Source organism: Hypanus sabinus, chromosome 20 (assembly GCF_030144855.1).
Source record: "Hypanus sabinus isolate sHypSab1 chromosome 20, sHypSab1.hap1, whole genome shotgun sequence".
NCBI lineage: Eukaryota > Metazoa > Chordata > Chondrichthyes > Myliobatiformes > Dasyatidae > Hypanus > Hypanus sabinus.
In genome coordinates this window covers 55,738,255-55,756,399 of record NC_082725.1, presented here as the reverse complement: position 1 = coordinate 55,756,399, position 18,145 = coordinate 55,738,255, and the positions used below count along the sequence as shown (strand labels likewise).

The following is an 18,145-nucleotide window of genomic DNA, read 5'->3' as shown; positions in this document are numbered from 1 at the left end:
CAGGGTAAAAATTATGTCATAATATTAGCCTTACCAATGTCATGTACAACTGCAGCAATACTACTTTCCTATTCAGGAGAAACTCCTTTGGGAACTTTGGACATCTCCCTTCCATATGGTGTTTACTTTGCTGTCCATTACTTCCAGCCAAGCTGAGTCCATTATCTATTTACTCCACCCATATCAGTACTCAGTATGTACTAATACCTTATTTGACGTATAAATCTGTAGAATAGATCATAAGACCATAAGATAAAGAAGCAGAAGTGGGCCATTCAGCTCGTTGAGTCTGCTCCACCATTCAATCATGGGCTGATTCAATTCTTCTATTCATCCCCACTCCCCTGCTTTCACCCCATATCCTTTGATGCCCTGGCTAATCAAGAACATAATCTATCTCTGCCTTAAATACCCCTAATGACTTGACCTCCACAGCCACTCGTGGCAACAAATTCCACAGATTTATCACCCTCTGACTAAAATAATTTCTCTACATCTCAGTCCTAAAAGGATGTCCTTCAATCCTTCAGTCCTTCAGTCGTGCCCTCTTGTCCTAGAATGCCCTACCATGGGAAATAACTTTGTCGTGTCGAATCTGTTCAGGCCTTTTAACATTTGGAATGTTTTTATGAGATCTCCCCTCATTCTCCTGAACTCGGGGGAATACAGCCCAAGAGCTGCCAGACGTTTCTCATACGGTAACCCTTTCATTTCTGGAATCAAATTCATCGGAGCTGTTGGCACAAGTATTTCCTGTACTGAACCTGATTGCCTTTCAGTTTTTGGAGTTAGAGACTGTTGATTTGGTTAGTCTTGTTATCAAATGCCCATTGTATCCTTTTCTGTTTTATACTTGCAGGTTGTTGAGAGGAGCAAATACTTTCAGGTCAAATTTTGAATTAGATTCTCAGTGGTTGGGTAATACCTTCTAATTTGATATCCATGAACTTTAGATCTTCTTGATAGCAGAAGCTGATATCTCAGATGTTTTTTGAGCACTTGCATATTAATCATTTCACTATCTGCTGTGTATGCATTTCTGAAGGTCAAAGTAGATTGAAAATTGTTGCAAGTTGCTCAGTGCTAACAAATGGACACCTTTCTTTGTGGAATGAGATTTTATTAGAAACTAGCTGTTATACCTGGCATTGCTCTGGTTATTATGCTAACAGCTATGATGTTTACATATACTTCCCTGCAATCAGGCTTCAGAACATTGTAAATTAAATCTATACATATTCCTTAACTAACGGGTTAAAATTATGTGGTTTAACTAAATTATCAATAAGAGATGCATGCTGAAAATGTGTATGCAAGAATTGCATTTAATGTGCTTATCTTTTAGTAGATCTGTACCTTTTGCACAATTTAGCTGATTTTAATAGCAAAGTACCTCAGAATACATGTTTTTTTTAAAAAAAACTGTATAAAAACATGTGCATTACTTTTATAAACATGAGAAATTCTGAAGAAGGGTCTCAGTCCAAAAATGTTGACTACTGAGTTCCTCCAGCATTTTGTGTAAATTATTTGTATCTCCAACTCTCAAAATTTTACAATTACTGAGCAGGTTGGGTCTCAAGATTAAGAGGTAACAACTTTCGTTGATCGTATTTGAAAATGCACATAGCAGGCACCTGAAATTGCTTGAATTGAAAAGGTAGGTCAGATGGGATAACTGATATCTTCACCAACAGCGTTACCAGTCATTATTGTAGCTTCAGTCACGTAATTAAACTCACAGTCTTATACAGTTGTATAGTATTGGTGGATCCAAGTTCCTGAATATCAAGGTTATGATAGCACGCCAGGTGGTGACAGAATTTAAAAACCCACCAGGAAAATAGAAAGCCTCATAGAAATAGAAAGGCTGTCACACTGTCAGTAGATCTATTGTGTACGGTGGTCTGGGAAGCTTCAAAAGGTTGTTATTCATGGCCCGTTTTGTGAGATTTGTTGTTGCTAAACAGCTTACAACTTGCCTCATCATGAAATGATGTAACAATTCAGCCCAAATTTTGCATCAAAATCATTCATACTTGGTATCCGTGTTAAATTTTCCCATTTTCTAATTTGAGTAAATTCATAATAAACTCTCTTAGGTGGATTGCCTGTCAAATGTGCTCACGTATTAGTTATCGAGTGATTACTTAACATTTTACTAAATAGTGATGCTTTATACAGGCTTTGAGGTCATCTGCTTTAGTGTCTTCTGGTAGTATTTGTTGAAATTTTCCAGTTAGGTTTAAGGCACAAATCCTATTCATTTAATACTGTATCTGAGGACTTGCAATATTCTATCTAATGTTTGGATGGCTGATTAGTGGGCATTGTGCGTTCATCCCAGAGAACAAGTTTACAATTGTTTAGAATTTCTTTTTCCCTTTGTATTTCCCTGATCAATGTTACTTGTTGATGTCTCCACATTTAAAGAGTGTTTAAAAGCCCCCACCCACCCCCATCAAGAATGAAACAATAATTGATGATGCTGTGGATTGGCAATCATGTTTTTTCTTTAACTTTATTGCCAAAAGTAAATTAATAAGGAAAGATTTCGCCATTCTACCAGAGAAATCCAAAAAAAACCCTGCTGTTAGTGGCTAATGTAATAATATTTCTTTGGTATCTTGCTAAACTTGGTTCTTTCTCATATCTATTCATTAAATTTTATTAAACTATAGTTGGTTTCCCCACAGTAACTCGATGCACAGATTTTTAGTTTCTTTTTGTGGTTCAGGTAGACCGAAACTATTTGAGTCAGGCTACCCAAATATTTAGTACCTTTAAAAATAGATCTGAAAAAAAATTGCCAATTTTCAATAGGAAAATTAAGTTGTCTTTGTTTTATAAAATACTTATACTAAATATACATGTAAAATTTCAGGTTTCCAGATTTAATTTTTGAACAATGCACAAAGCACAGTGTTCTATTTTATTATATGTCTTTAGATTAGGCAGGGACATTTGTTGAGTGAGAATAAGCTGTATGACAGACTCAATAAAAGGATACCAAAAGATATTTCAAATATTGATAGAGTAAAAGAGAGGTGAGAGTGGACATTGGACTGTGAGAAACTGCTAGTAAAGGAATTCAGTAGGTATTTTGTGTCAGCCATTGGCATGGAAGACACTGGCAGTGTCAGAGCACAAATAAGAACTAAGAAGAAGGTGCTTGGGAAGCTGAAAGGTCTGGTGATAATCAAGTCACCTGGAGCAGATGGACTACACCTCAGGGTAGCTGAAGAGATTGTAGAGGCCATTAGTAACGATCTTTCAAGAATCACTAGATTCTGGAATGGTTCCAGAGGAGTGGAAAATTGCAGATGTCACTCCACTCTCTAAGAAAGGGTGGAGGCAGAAAAAAAGAAATTGTAGGGCAGTTAGCCTGACTTCAGTGGTTGAAAAATGAAGAATTATTGAGAATGAAGTTTCAAGGTACTTGAGACACATGATAAGGTAGCCATTGTCAGCATTGTTTCATTAAGGGGCTGTTGGAATTCTCTGAGGAAATAACAGGCGGGATAGACAAAGAAGAGTCAGTAGATGTTGTTTACTTGGATTTTCAGAATGCCTTTGACAAAGTGCTGCACACAAACTGTTAAACAAAATAAGAGCCAATGGTATTACAGGAAATAAACTAGCATGGACAGAAGATTGGCTTGGGAATAAAGGGGGCCTTTTCTGCCCTGTGTTTCGTGATGTAATACAGGGGTTGGTGTTGGATTTGCTTCTTTTCATGTCAATGATTTGGATGATAGAATTGATGGATTTGTGGCCAAATTTATGGGTGATACAAAGGTGAGAGGAGGAACAGGTAGTGTTGTCGAAGCAGGGAGTTTGCAGAAGGACTTAAACCAATTAGGAGACTGGGCAAAGATGATGCAGATGGAATTTAGTGTAGTGAAGTGCATAGCCATGCACTTTGGTGGAATCTCTATTGTGAGAGATGCAAAGGCGTCTTTTTGCAGGATTCCCTAAAGGTTAACTTGCAGGTTGAGTCTGTGGTAAGGAAGGTAAATGCAATGTTAGCAATCATTTCGAGAGGACTGAAGTATAAAAGAAAGGATATAATTCTGAGGTCTTATAAAGCATTGATCAGTCTGTACTTGAGGTGTTGTGAACAGTTTTAGACAATAGACAGTAGTGCAGGAGTAGGCCATTTGGTCCTTCTAGCCAGCACCGCCATTCACTGTGATCATGGCTGATCATGCACAGTCAGTACCCCGTTCCTGCCCTCTCCCCATATTCCTTGACCCCATTATTTATAAGAGCTGTATCTAACTCTCTCTTGAATGCATCCAGAGACTTGGCCTCCACTGCCTTCTGGGTCAGAGCATTCCACATATCCACCACTCTCTGGGTGAAAAAGTTTTTCTGCATCTCTGTTCTAAATGGCCTACCCCTTATTCTTAAACAGTGGCCTCTAGTTCTGGACTCACCCATCAGCGGGAACATGCTTCCTGCCTCCAGTGTGTCCAATCCTTTAATAATCTTATATGTCTCAATCAGATCTCGTCTCATCCTTCTAAATTCCAGTGTATACAAGCCCAGTCGCTCCAATCTTTCAACATGTGACAGTCCGCCATTCCGGGAATTAACCTTGTGAACCTACACTGCACTTCGTCAATAGTAAGTATGTCCTTCCTCAAATTTGGAGACCAAAACTGCACACAATACTCCAGGTGGGGTCTCACCAGGACCCTGTACAGCTGCAGAAGGACCTCTTTACTCCTATACTCAATTCCTCTTGTTATAAAAGCCAGCATGCCATTAGCTTTCTTCATTGCCTGCTGTACCTGCATGCTTGCTTTCATTGACTGATGTACAAGAACACCTAGATCTCATGGTGCTTCCCCTTTTCCTAACTTGATTCCATTTAGATAACAATCTGCCTTCCTGCCACTTGCCACCAAAGTGCTTAACCTCACATTTATCCACATTAAACTGCACTTGCCATACATTTGCCCACTCACCCAACCTGTCCAAGTCATCCTGCATTCTCATAACATCCTCCTGACATTTCACACTGCCACCCAGCTTTGTGTCATTTGGGCCCTTTATCTAAGAAAGGATGTGCTGGCCTTGGAAAACTTCCAGAGGAGGTTTGCGAGAATAATCCTGGGAATGAAAGGGTTAATGTATAAGGAGTGTTTGATTGGCACCAGGCCCCGTCCTCACTGGAATGGGGGTGGTGGTGGGGGAATCTCATTGAAACCTATCAAATATTGAAGGGCCTAGATTGTTGTTCATCCTTCAGAGTCGAAGACGACCACGACTTCTGTCAGGTGGAGGATTTGTGACTGTGGGTTCGGAGGTGACTGGTGAGGCCAATCTGGGCCCTGAAAGCTCGCCCACATGAGGGACACATGAGGGTAGGTGCTGCAGTGGAAGTGGAGGCAGCTCGAGCCTTGCATGCGACGCGTTTCCTCTGAGCCTCTGCGGTGCGTCTGATTTCTGCTGCATACGCTCCTTTAGTGGTCCTGCTCCACCAGGTGGGGCGGTCCAGAGCAAGCGATTCCTAGCTACTGGGATTGATGTTGAGGTCTTTGAGGGACACTTTGAGGCAATCTTTGAAATGTTTCTTCTACCCTCCAACTGAGTGCTTGCCCTGGCTCAGCTCTCCATACAGGATCTATTTTGGTAGTCGACTGTCAGACATCCTGACGACATGGCCAATCCATCTGGCTTGGGCTGAGGGTGTCGACACTGTGGGTGCTGACCCGCTCCAGGACCTCTGTGTCTGGGACTTTGTCCTGCCATCGTACGTGGAGAAGTCTGCGGAGGCAGCTCAAGTGGAAGTGGTTGAGCTGTTTAGCATGTCTGCTGTAGACAGTCCAGGTCTTGCTGGCATAGAGGAGGGTGGTGAGAACCACTGCTCGGTAGACCTTCAGCTTGGTGGTAAGGCTGAGTCCTCTCCGCTCCCATACATTCTCACAGAGTCTCCCAAAGGCGGCACTGACTTTGGCAATTCTGTTGCTGATCTCTGCATCTATGTTCACCGCTTGTGATACAGTACTGCCCAGATAAGAAAAGCTGTCAACTGCCAGCAGTTTCTGCCCCTTTACTGTGATGTGTGGTTCCTGGTAGGGTTTTCCGGGTGTGGGCTGGTACATAACTTCAGTCTTTTTGGTGCTGATTGTAAGTCCAAAGTCACAGGCTCGTGAGAGGTAGTCCATTTCTCACTGCATCTTCTGCTCGGTGCTGGCGTTGAGGGTGCAATCATCAGCGAATAAGAGGTCTCTGACGATGGTCTCCTTTACCTTTGTAACAGCCTGTAGATGCCGGAGGTTGAATAGCCCACCGCCAGTCCTGTATCTGACGTGTATACCATCCTGACAATCGCAGAAGGCATCAGTGAGCATAGCAGAGAAGACCATGCTAAAGAGTGTAGGGGTGAGAATGCATCCTTGCTTCACACCGTTCGTCACTGGGAAGGCTTCTGACTCGTCACCATCATCCAAAACTTTCACCATCATGCCATCGTGGAACTGCCGAACAATCGTGATGAACCTGCTAGGGCAGCCAGACTTCTCCATTATCTTCCATAAGCCATCTCTGCTGACCATATCAAATGCCTTGGTCAGATCGACGAAGGTCACAAAGAGGTCACTGTGCTGCTCTTGACATTTTTACTGGAGTTGGCGTGCAGCAAATATCATGTTGACAGTTCCACGCTCTGCACGGAAGCCACACTGACTTTCTGGGAGGAGACCTTGCTGAAGGTGTTGGAGAAGGTGATTAAGCAGGACGCGAGCCAAGATCTTCCCAGCTATGGAGAGGAGGGAGATGCCTCGGTGATTGCCACAAGACTGGCGGTTGCCTTTCTTCTTGTAGATGTGGACTATACTTTCAGCTGTTGCGGGACCTTTCCTTCATTCCACATAGACTGGAAGAGCTCAGACAGCTTCTGCATCATGAATGGGCCTCCTGCTTTGTAGACTTCAGCAGGGATTGCATCTGATCCTGGTGCTTTGCCACAAGAAAGTTGCCTGATGGCTTTTCTGACTTCTTCTGTGGGGAGGTTGTCAAGGTCCAGGTTGATCTCCACCTGAGGTAGGCGAGCAATGGCCTCATTATTGATTTCGGCAGGGCAGTTGAAGATGTGGTTGAAGTGTTCAGCCTATCTCTCCAAAATCTGCTTTTTCTCTGTCAGCAGCCGAGTCCCATCTGCACTGAGGTGGGGGGGGGGGGGGGGGGTGGAGCTAGAGGACCGAGGTCCATACATAGCCTTCAAAGCGTCATAGAAACGCTTGGTGTCATGACTGTCTGCGTAACCCAGGATCTCATCTGCCTTATTGCTGAACTAGACATCCTGCATCTCACGGAGTTTCTTCTGCACTTTCCGTCTTGCGCTGGCGAAGGCATCTATTGCTTGTGATGTGGGATAGTTCTGGTGTGCTCCGAACAGTTGGTGTTTCTCTGACAACAGTGCCTGTATCTCCTCCTCCTCAGTGTATGGGGTGTCAGGGCGAGGTAGTACCTCTGACAGGGCCTAGATAGAGTGGACATGGAGCAGAAGCTTCCTGTAGTGGAGGAATATAGGACCAAAGGGCATAACCTCTGAATACAAAGATATCCCTTTAGAACAGAGATGAGAAGGAATTTCTTTAGCTAAAAAGTAGTGAGTCTGTGGAATTCATTGTCACAGATGGCTGTTGAAGTCAAATCATTGGACATATTTATGTCCTTGGTTAATTAGGGTATCAAAGGTATGGGAGAAGGTAGGAGAATAGGGCTGAGAGGGATAATAAAGCAGCACGATGGAATGGCAGAGTAATCTTGATGGGCTGAATGGCCTAATTCTGCTTCTATATCTTATGGTCTTTTGATTTACTGTCAGTCTTTTATATTAAATTTGTATTTCTAATAACATAAGCTAAGTAGTAAGATGGTGTGTACTTATGATGTGAGTAGACATGCTGACGTTGAGCTGCAGTAACAATGCAATGGAATGCATCTTGTATTAACCGAATGAAGACAAAACAGACAAAACTGTGGTGCAGATTTTGTTCAGTACTAAATGCCCATGGCCTTTTGACTATAGACCTGGGACTTAATGGTTTGTTGAGATATTGGTTAATAGATTTGGGATACTTAGCTGAAACCACGAAGTCTCGAAGTGTTGCTCCAAGGAGAATCGGTGCTAATCAGAGATATATCAGAATTGCAAATGAATGGATCTCACCTGGTCCCTGAACTCTTCCATTCTGATCAAAAAGGCGCAACAGCGCCTTTATTTCCTGCAGAGCATCAAGAAAGCTCACTTCTGTCCCAGGATACTGACGGACTTTTACTGCTGTACCATTGAGAGCATACTCACCAACTGCATCTCAGTGTGGTATGGCAATTGTCCTGTATCCGACCTCAAAGCACCCTAGCGTGTGCTGAAAACTGCCCGGCAGTTTATTGGCACCCAATTGCCCACCATTGAGAACATCTACCATAAATGCTGCCTAGGCAGGGTGAAAAGCATTATCAAGGATGCATCTCACCCTGACCTTGGACTTTTTACTCCGCTCCCACACCAGCAGGCTCAGGAAGAGCTTCTTCCCTGAGGCTGTGACCCTGCTGAACCTCACATCACAGCGCTAAGCAGTATTGCACCCATATTGTACTGTCTCAGTACTTATATATTTGTGTACTGTAGCACTTACTTTTTATTTGCAGTTATTTTGTAAATAACAGTATTCTTTGCATTTCTGGTTAGATGCTAACTGCATTTCATTGGCTTTGTAAATGTACTCGGCGCAATGACAGTAATGTTTAATCTAATAAAAATAGTAAAAAGTGAAGCAAAGTAGATTTATGTAACTAATAAGACAAGGTGAGAAATTGTGGAAAAGGATCATATTCAGTGTGCAGTTAAAAACAATATATATACTGCAAGTTGGGGAGCATTTCTGGAGAGAATTAATATTTTGGATTGATGAGTGAAGTCACAAGATGAAATACTGGTTATTTTACAGGGTAAGTCTTTCTGGCATCCTCCGGTTCAGATTTCCATTGTTTGTGATCAGAATGTATATTTTCTGATCAACATTGAGTTGAATTTGTGTGAGTGGAGTAGGCAGTGGAGGAACTATCAAACAGCTTTCTTTGTGATGTACTATCTACTACAGAAAGTGTCAATGATTCAGAGAACACTGAGGTCAGTAATAAGATGCAAGGAAAAAAGTAATGGAAAAAAAATAGCTTAAAAATCAAGCAAAAATAAAATGAGGGAAATGCCTCCTAAAATTATCTTTTAATACATTGTATCAGTTAACCTACACGTTAATGGTTAAAGCAGTGTGCATTTATGACTCATTGTGGGGGAAGGTGTATTGTTTCAGCAGAATGAACTGACAGTGCAAAGATTAAAAACAGAATTTAATGCGTATGGGGAGAGATATAAGCAGCGATATTTAAAGTGGTTATGGTTTTGTATGCATCTGGTGGAGATTACACTATAAACGTGCTGTTTCTAGACAGTACATGAAGTCTTCAGTCTCTGTGTACATAGGGAAGGTTAGTTCAGGTCTGAGGGAGCACTGCACTGTTGGAGGTTGTGTCAGTTCAGTCATTAAACCAAAGTTCTATCTGTTCACCAACGTGACGTAAAGTACTCCCATGGACTACTTTGAGGAAGAATAAAGAATTATGCCTTATCCTTCGTCAGTGTTTCTCTCGATCAGAGCAGGTAATCTGATCATGATCTCATTGCTGTTTATAGGTGCTTGCTATGTTTAAATTTGTTGATGTGCTTCCTCCATTTCACAAATGAGGCTCATGAGCTATTTGTGTACAAAATGTAATTACATTCTGAGGTTATGAAGAAAATCTCTAAATATTAAGTATGTATTTCTTATAATTGAAAATAAATGCTTTCAATGCACTTTTAGTTTGAGACTCTTTGTAGTTTAATGTTTGTCAGCATGTTTGTTTGAAATTGCCATTTGTGATATAAGGATCTTGTTTACTCATGGTCATTCTTGAAACCTCTCATTGCCAAATGGCTTTCAGTATCAGTTCAGGTCAGTGTGACAAGGCCTTTCCGGTAGCTTTTATAAAAACCAATTTAATAATTTTAAAGTATGATCGGTAAAATGCTAGGAAAGAATGTTGTCAGTTTCATTCTTGACTGAGGCTTTTTGGGCAAAGTATTCATCTTTTGTCTTTTTGAAAAATTGTCAATGATAAATGTGCAGGTTAGGTGCAGTGTTCTCAAGAGCAACAATCAAGAGTGATCCCTCTGGTGCTCCCCCCCCCCCTTCTTTCTCCTGAGGCCTCCCGTCCCATGATCCTTTCCCTTCTCCAGCTCTGTATCACTTTCGCCAATCACCTTTCCAGCTCTTAGCTTCATCCCACCCCCTCTGGTCTTCTCCTATCATTTTGCATTTCCCCCTCGCCCCACTACTTTCAAATCTCTTACTATCTTTCCTTTCGGTTAGTCCTGACGAAGGGTCTCGGCCCGAAACGTCGACAGCGCTTCTCCCTATAGATGCTGCCTGGCCTGCTGTGTTCTACCAGCATTTTGTGTGTGTTGTTGAAGGAACTAAGTTGACTAAGTTTAATCTGTATTTGTGAAGAAGCCACAGTGCAGTTTGGTTAATTGGGCCATCAGTTAATCGGGGCAGTTGCTTATTTGGGAGAACTCTTAAGGAACAAAAACAAATCAGGAAGATAACTGGGATTCCTTTTGTTTATTTTTGACAGTATTTTGCTTAATTGGAGCAGGAGTCTTGGAACCATAGAACATTACAGCACAGAAACAGGCTTTTTGGCCCTTCTTGGTTGTGCCGAACCATTTTTCTGCCTAGTCCCACTGACCTGGACCTGGACCATATCCCTCCATACACCTGTCATCCATGTACCTGTCCAAATTTTTCTTCAATGTTAAAAGTGAGCCCGCATTTCATTTATGACTTCATCTGGCAGCTCATTCCACACTCCCACCACTCTCTGTGTGAAGAAGCCCCCCCCAATGTTCCCTTTAAACTTTTCCCCCTTCACCCTTAACCCATGTCCTCTGGTTTTTTTCTCCCCTAGCCTCAGTGTAAAAAGCCTGCTTGCATTCACTCTATCTATACCCATCATAATTTTATATACCTCTATCAAATCTCCCCTCATTCTTCTATGCTTCAGGGAATAACGTCCTAACCTGTTCAACCTTTCTCTGTAACTCAGTTTCTCAAGTCCCAGCATATCCTTGTAAACCTTCTCTGTACTCATTCAACCTTATTAATATCCTTCCTATAATTCGGTGACCAAAACTGCACACAATACTCCAAATTCAACCTCACCATAACATTCCAACTCATATACTCAATACTTCGATTTATAAAGGCCAATGTACCAAAATCTCTCTTTACGACCCTATCTACTTGTGACGCCACTTTTAGGGAATTTTGTATCTGTACTCCCAGATCCCTCTGTTCTACTGCACTCCTCAGTGCCCTACCATTTACCTTGTATGTTCTACCTTGGTTTGTCCTGCCAAAGTGCAATACCTCACACTTGTCTGTATTAAACTCCAATCGCCATTTGTCAGCCCATTTTTCCAGCTGGTCCAAATTCCTCTGCAAGCTTTGAAAACCTTCCTCACTGTCCACTACACTTCCAATCTTTGTATCATCAGCAAATTTGCTGATCCAGTTGACCATATTATCATTCAGATCATTGATATAGATGACAAATAACAATGGACCCAGCACTGATCCCTGTGGCACACCACTAGTCACAGATTTCCACTCAGAGAAGCAATCCTCCACTACAATTCTCTGACTTCTCCCATTGAGCCAATGTCTAATCCAATTTACTACCTCACCATATATTCCTAGCAACTGAATCTTCTTAACTAATCTCCCATGTGGGACCTTGTCAGAGGCCTTACTGAAGCCCATGTAGACAACATCCACTGCCTTCCCTTCATCCACTTTCCTGTTAACCTCCTTGAAAAACTCTAATAGATTTGTTAAACATGACCTACCACACACAAAGCCATGTTGATTCTCCCTAATAAATCTCTGCTTATCAAAATACTTGTAGACCCTATCTCTTGGTACTCCTTCCAATAATTTACCTACTACTGACGTCAAACTTACTAGCCTATAATTTCCCGGATTACTTTTAGAGCCTTTTTTAAACAACGGAACAACAGGAACATTGCTGAACATTTTCTACCTAGTGTTAGTCGCGTACACATCATGCAGCCATTAGACGCTACACCATGCTTACTGCAAATAGTTTTTCAATAGTGTCATTTGCGTGTGTGTGTATTCAAATATTCAAAAGCAGTGATTTTTGTCACTGATAGTTGGCAAGTAATAAACAGCAAGACAATTCAGAACTGTTTTGCTAACTGCGGTTTCAAGCATTCACTGCTTTGATAGCTCCAATCTGCTGATCAAATTTGCAGACGTCATGGCATTGATTGCCTTATTTCTAGCGGTGACAAGACAGCCTACAGAGGGAATGTTAACACCCTGACATGGTGGTGTCAAGATAACAACCTCTCCCTCGATGTCCAAAAACAGAAGAGCTGGTGGTAGATTACAGGAGGAACATAGATAGGTTCGTCCTGATCAACATCAATGGGTCTGCAGTTGAAAGGGCGAGTAGTTTCAAATTTCTCGGTATACACGTCACCAGAGATTTCACCTGGACTATGCACACTGACTGTGTGGCAAAAAAGCATAACAACATCTCTTCCACATCAGACGACTGAAGAAGTTTGGCATGAGCTCCCAAATCCTCAAGACCTCCTACAGGGCACCATGAGAGCAACCTGACTGGCTGTATTACTGTCTGATATGGGAACTGCACCAACCTTGATCACTGAGCACTGCAGAGAGTGGTATGGACAGCCTTCTGCATCTGTGGATGTGACTTCTTCCTGTTGAGGACATTTAGAGCAGCAGGTGCATAAAGAAGGCCCAGAAGATCATCAGGGACTCCGGTCACCCCACTGTAAACTGTTTCAGCTGCTTCCATCTGGCAAACAGTATCTAAGGATTGAAGCCAGGCAATGGGACAGCTTCTTTCTACAAGCCATTAGATTTACAAATTCACATGTCTGTACATTGCAAAGGAGTCATAATGCAAATATTTTTATTCCCTCAAGTTATGGGACGGATGTAAGATTTAAATAAATTCATTTTATTCAGGCTTGGAAAAGTCAGAGGCAGCCAGTAGTGAAAATGAAACTATTTCACTACTTAAAGTTAGGAAATATGAAGAATTTGAAGGTATCAACAATCACCTTAAATGTTACAATTAAAAGGAAGATTTGGAAGATGCATCCTCAAAAGCAGTGTTTGAAGACAGTCTACCATCTGCACTAAATGTCTGCACTGATTTTGTTCATTTACAATCAAAAGAACACAGCTGTGTACACTGAATACGTTCCGGATAACTATTAGGATCTAATACACAGCTTTATAGTACTGTAGTAGTGTTTGTGGTGGTCTAATTTATTCTGTATTTCATTTAAATACATAATTTGTTACTCAGTAAAACAGTACCTTTTTAAAGTAATTCCATGAAATTTTGGCGAATTGGGCCAAAATGTACTGGTTCAGATGTGTCCCAATTAACCGGAATCCACTATGTATTTTTGGTATATGCCTTTTTCCATGAATTGGCAGATTAAACTGAAATCACTTTAATTGAGTCCTTTCGAGACATGTCCATGATGTTTGCTCAGTGGGATGAGTTAACTAAATGCTACAAACTTCCATTCATTCAATCCACGCACAGATTAAAATTTCTGAAAGGCTAACCACGATTTCATTAAAATGTTAGTACGATTAGTAGCTTAAAGATCTCTTGTGCTTGAAATGTCATTTGACAAATTTAGTAGAATGAGCACATGGTAGCCTCCAACCTAATGGCATGAACATCAATTTCCCCCAACCCTTCTCTCCTTCGCATTCCCCATTCCCATTTTCACCTCTCACCTTATCTTCTTAACTGCCCGTTGCCTCCCTTTGATGCTCTCCTTCCATGGCCTTCTGTCCTCTCCTATCAGTTTCCCCTTCTCTAGCCCTTCATCTCAACTTCCCAGCTCTTCACCCTTACCCCTCTCCTGGTTTCACCTACCACCTTGTACTTATTCTTCCCTTACCCACCCCACCCTGCCTTCTTATTCTGATTCCTCATCCTTTTCTTTTTTTTGCAGTCCTGATGAAGGGTCTTGGACTAAAATGTCGACTGTTTACTCTTTTCCATAGTTGCTGCCTAGCTTGCTGAGTTCCTCCAGCATTTTGTGTGTGTTGCTGACAAATTTAATGTCTTTTTGACTAATATTAAACTATGGTGAAAGCATTTTATAACAAGTTAGATATAAGCATGCTCACAGGTTCAATGTAATTTTAATGATTTCAGTATCTAGCGAATTCTAATTACACTGTTGATTGGGTGTAACTTGTTGCCATGGGTTGGTGCCACCAGATAAAGCTGACCTGCACAAAGCCTGTCTGCACCTCTTAAATGAAAGGTGCATTTTAGTTTGAGCATTTGGTAGTCTTACAAGTTAGAATGATTTTTTTTTTGAAACAGTAAAGAATAAGAGAATGTGGAACTACTAAAGAGAGCTCCAAGATTTTTGAGCACTATATTGGAGGTCTTGAGTTTGACGTGAAATTGTTGAGATCATTAAATGATTTCCAGCTATGCTGTTAGAGAGTCAATGAGCAAAGGAAGATGTGGATGATTTGGAATCAAACATTTGCAAAGACTGAATAAGGTCTGTGAATGTCACCATCAGATGCATTGCTGATCTCCAACTCATTCACCACAGCCCCATTACCCACTGACTGATAATTTTTTTCAGTCGCATCTCAGATGCATCACTCCGACCTCATTAACTTTTGCACTTTTTGTAAGTTTTATCCACTTCTTGTAGCTTGAACACGCTGCTGGAAATTCAACTGTGTCATCCAAATCCAGACACAGTCACAGATTCACAACTACTCTTGCTTCTGTCTTGTGATAAGGGAAGGTCTTCAACCAGAAGCAGGAGAAACAATCAAAAGGAAGTCAGGTGCCCAGGTATATTCAAACCTTAAGCAGAAGGTGCTGACCTTTTTGGGTAGTAGAGTTGAAACACTGAAAATGAAGAATCCATGTATCTAATTCTAATTCTTCTTTTCAGATCCAATTTTCACCCACACTTGCATTTTCTTCAGATTTACCAGCCGTATTTGTTGAACAGTGTACTAGTTTGCTATCCTCTTCTTGTGCCATAGCTGTACCCTTCTCCCTACAAAAGGACATAGCAATGGCACAAGAAGTGGATAGTTTAAAAGAGGAACATTGTTAGAGTAGCTAACTAGCAGTTGGATGATGAGTGTGTCTTATTGTTTTCAGATATAGCCATCAACCAGAGTGTTGACGCTAAATTGGAGCACATTAAAGATTTATGCTGAGCTACTGAATATGAGTAGCCTACAAGTCGGAAGTATGATGAGGAGTACTTAATGGGATGTAATTTCTTTGACGGGCAGAGAGAGACCCAGCTTCAGCTTTGCAATGAGTTTGGGGTCTGTTACTAGCATATAAGACCATAAGGCATAGGAGCAGAACCAGGCCATTGAGCCCATTCCATCATTGCTGATTCTGGATCCCACTCAACCCCATACACCTACCTTCTCGCCATATCAGTTGTTGCCTTGACCAATCAGGAAGCGATCAACTTCTGCTTTAAATGTACACACGGAATTGACTTTCACCGCAGTCTGTGGCAGAGTATTCCACAGATTTACTGCTCTCTGGCTAAAAAAAAAATTCCTCCTTACCTCTGTTCTAAAGGATCGCCCCTCAATTTTGAGGCTGTGCCCTCGAGTTCTGGATACTCCCAGCATTGGAAAAATCCTCTCCATATCCACCCTATCTAGTCCTTTCAACATTTGGTAGGTTTCAATGAGATCTCCTTCGCATTCTTTTAAATTCCAGTGAGTACAGGCCCTAAACTGCCAAATGTTTCTCATATGTTAACCCCTTCATTCCCAGAGTCATCTTCATGAACCTCCTCTGGATTCTCTCCAATGACAAAACATCCTTTCTGAGATATGGGGCCCAAAACTGTTGACAATACTCCAAGTGCGGCCCATCTAGTGTCTTATAAAGCCTCAGCATTATCTCTTTGCTTTTATATTCTATTCCCCTTGAAATAAATGCCATCATTGCATTTGCCTTCTTTACCACAGACTCAATCTGTAAATTAAACTTCTGGGAATCTTGCATAAGACTCCTAAGTCGCTCTGCATCTTTGATGTTTGAATCTTCTTCCCACTTAGATAATAGCGGGGAAGATCTCTATTGTTTACCAAAATGCTTTCTCATACACTTCCCAACACTATTCCATCTGCCCATTCTTCCAATTTGTTTAAATTACATTGCTTCCTCAGCAGTATCTACCCTTCCACCTATCTTCGTATCATCTGCAAAACTTTGCCACAAAGCCATCAATTCCACTATATAAATCATTGACAAACAATGTGAAAAGCAGTGGTCCCAATACTGACCCATGAGGAACACCACTAGTCACTGGCAGCCAACCAGAAAAGGCCTCGTTATTCCCACTTGCTGCCTGTTGCCTGTCAGCAGTTCTGCTATCCATGCCAGTATCTTTCCCGTAACACCATAAGATTTTATCTTGTTAAGCAGAGGCAGGGAACAGAGGTGGTCTACTCGCATTGATTTCAGTTTTGGGGCCATGCTATCATCTGATAGCCAGTGCCATGGATGCAGTGTGTCACAGAGCATCACAGTACCCCATCGATCTGCCCTCAGCTCATTACGAGTATTGGTGAGGCTTTTTTCCTGGGGAATTGGCAGTAGTTAAATAGAGCACAAACTTGCTGGTGTCTCTCAGGAAGGTGTTATTCTTTGGAGACACAAGAACACAAATAATAGATTATAGACTAGAAAACTGCAGGAGAAACTCAGCATCCACAGAGGCAGAAAGACATTGTTTTGGGCTGAAATCCTTCCTCTAGCAGTCTGACTGTGTTAGTGTTGATACCTCAATTCTAAAAATTCCACCAGTATTCTTACTTACTACCTGGCAGCTGAGTAAAAATTTTTGCTACAGTTAAAGCTTCTTGGGACAGAAGTAGTTGAAATCAAGGCCATCTGGAGACCTCTGCTTAAAATCAGCAGTCTTCTTCCAGCTCTAAGGGTGCTTTAGGAGTACGAAGAAGCAAAGGGGATTAGGTGATCTGTTGGCTGTTTCATGCTATAGGATAATATTTCTTTTGTACTCTTGGTTTGGAATGTTTTTTTTTTGTATTCTTTCTAAATGAACTCATGAGCTCAGTAACAAAGGGGTGAATGGCATAAACTTGATGATTACTCCCAATGTGTTTTGCAAAAGAAACAAAAGGGTTTTCTCTTCCCTACCCCTGTTTTGTTTCCTAGAATGTTCAGTGTATAATTGTTTGCAATCTTGGTATCCGTTACTTCAAACTTGTTTAGGAATCCTACTAATGTACTCACATCTGGAATCAGTTAGGTTATGCAGAAAGATTTGGCAGTACAGTATTCTTCAGCATCTTTTGCACTTATTAACTTGGTAGTTTAAAGCTGCTAGAACTGTGGGAAAAACGGGAAGAAATCAAATACTAACAAACATACAAGGGAAGATCCCTTCAAATAGTTTTATGCGTTGTTCATTCTCTTGAGTGTGCATTCAGTCATGTGAGGTTAAGAGACAACAGAAACCAATTTTGATTTACCAAGTGTGGCATAGGATTGACACTACTATACTACAGGATGATAAAATATAAGAGCAGAATTAGGTCATTTGGCCTATTGAGTCTGCTCTGTCATTCCATTATGGCCGATTTATTGTCCTTCTCAACTCTATTCCCCCTGTAACCTTTGACACCCTAACTAATTAAGACCCTATCAATCTCCACTTTAGATATATCTAACATCTTCTCAATCACTGAATCGGTCCAACTGGCCTATAATTTTCTTTTTTTCTGCCTCCCTCTCTATTTATCTTTTATATTTATATATCAGCCAGCAATGAAATACCAACAACAACCATAATTATTCTTCAAGAAACTTATGCTAAAGCACGTGAGGAATTTCACATTTATATTCTGGAAGGAAATAGTACCATCAAATCTTTGTAGTATGTCCTTGAAGGCAGGTTTGC

At 41.3% G+C, this 18,145-nt stretch overlaps 1 protein-coding gene across 14 annotated transcripts in view; it reads left to right on the top strand.

The window, feature by feature from the left end:
* The window catches only part of atxn1a (ataxin 1a), a 309,041-nt gene that overhangs the window by 148,445 nt on the left and 142,451 nt on the right, over nucleotides 1-18,145 (top strand). The window contains exon 1 of one of the 14 annotated variants that reach the window (XM_059945545.1): nucleotides 9,386-9,679. The exons of the other annotated variants lie outside the window; for them this stretch is intronic. The gene's annotated coding sequence lies outside the window, so the exon portion shown is untranslated. Of the gene's footprint in view, nucleotides 1-9,385; nucleotides 9,680-18,145 lie in introns of those variants that run through there. 14 annotated transcript variants of the gene reach the window in all.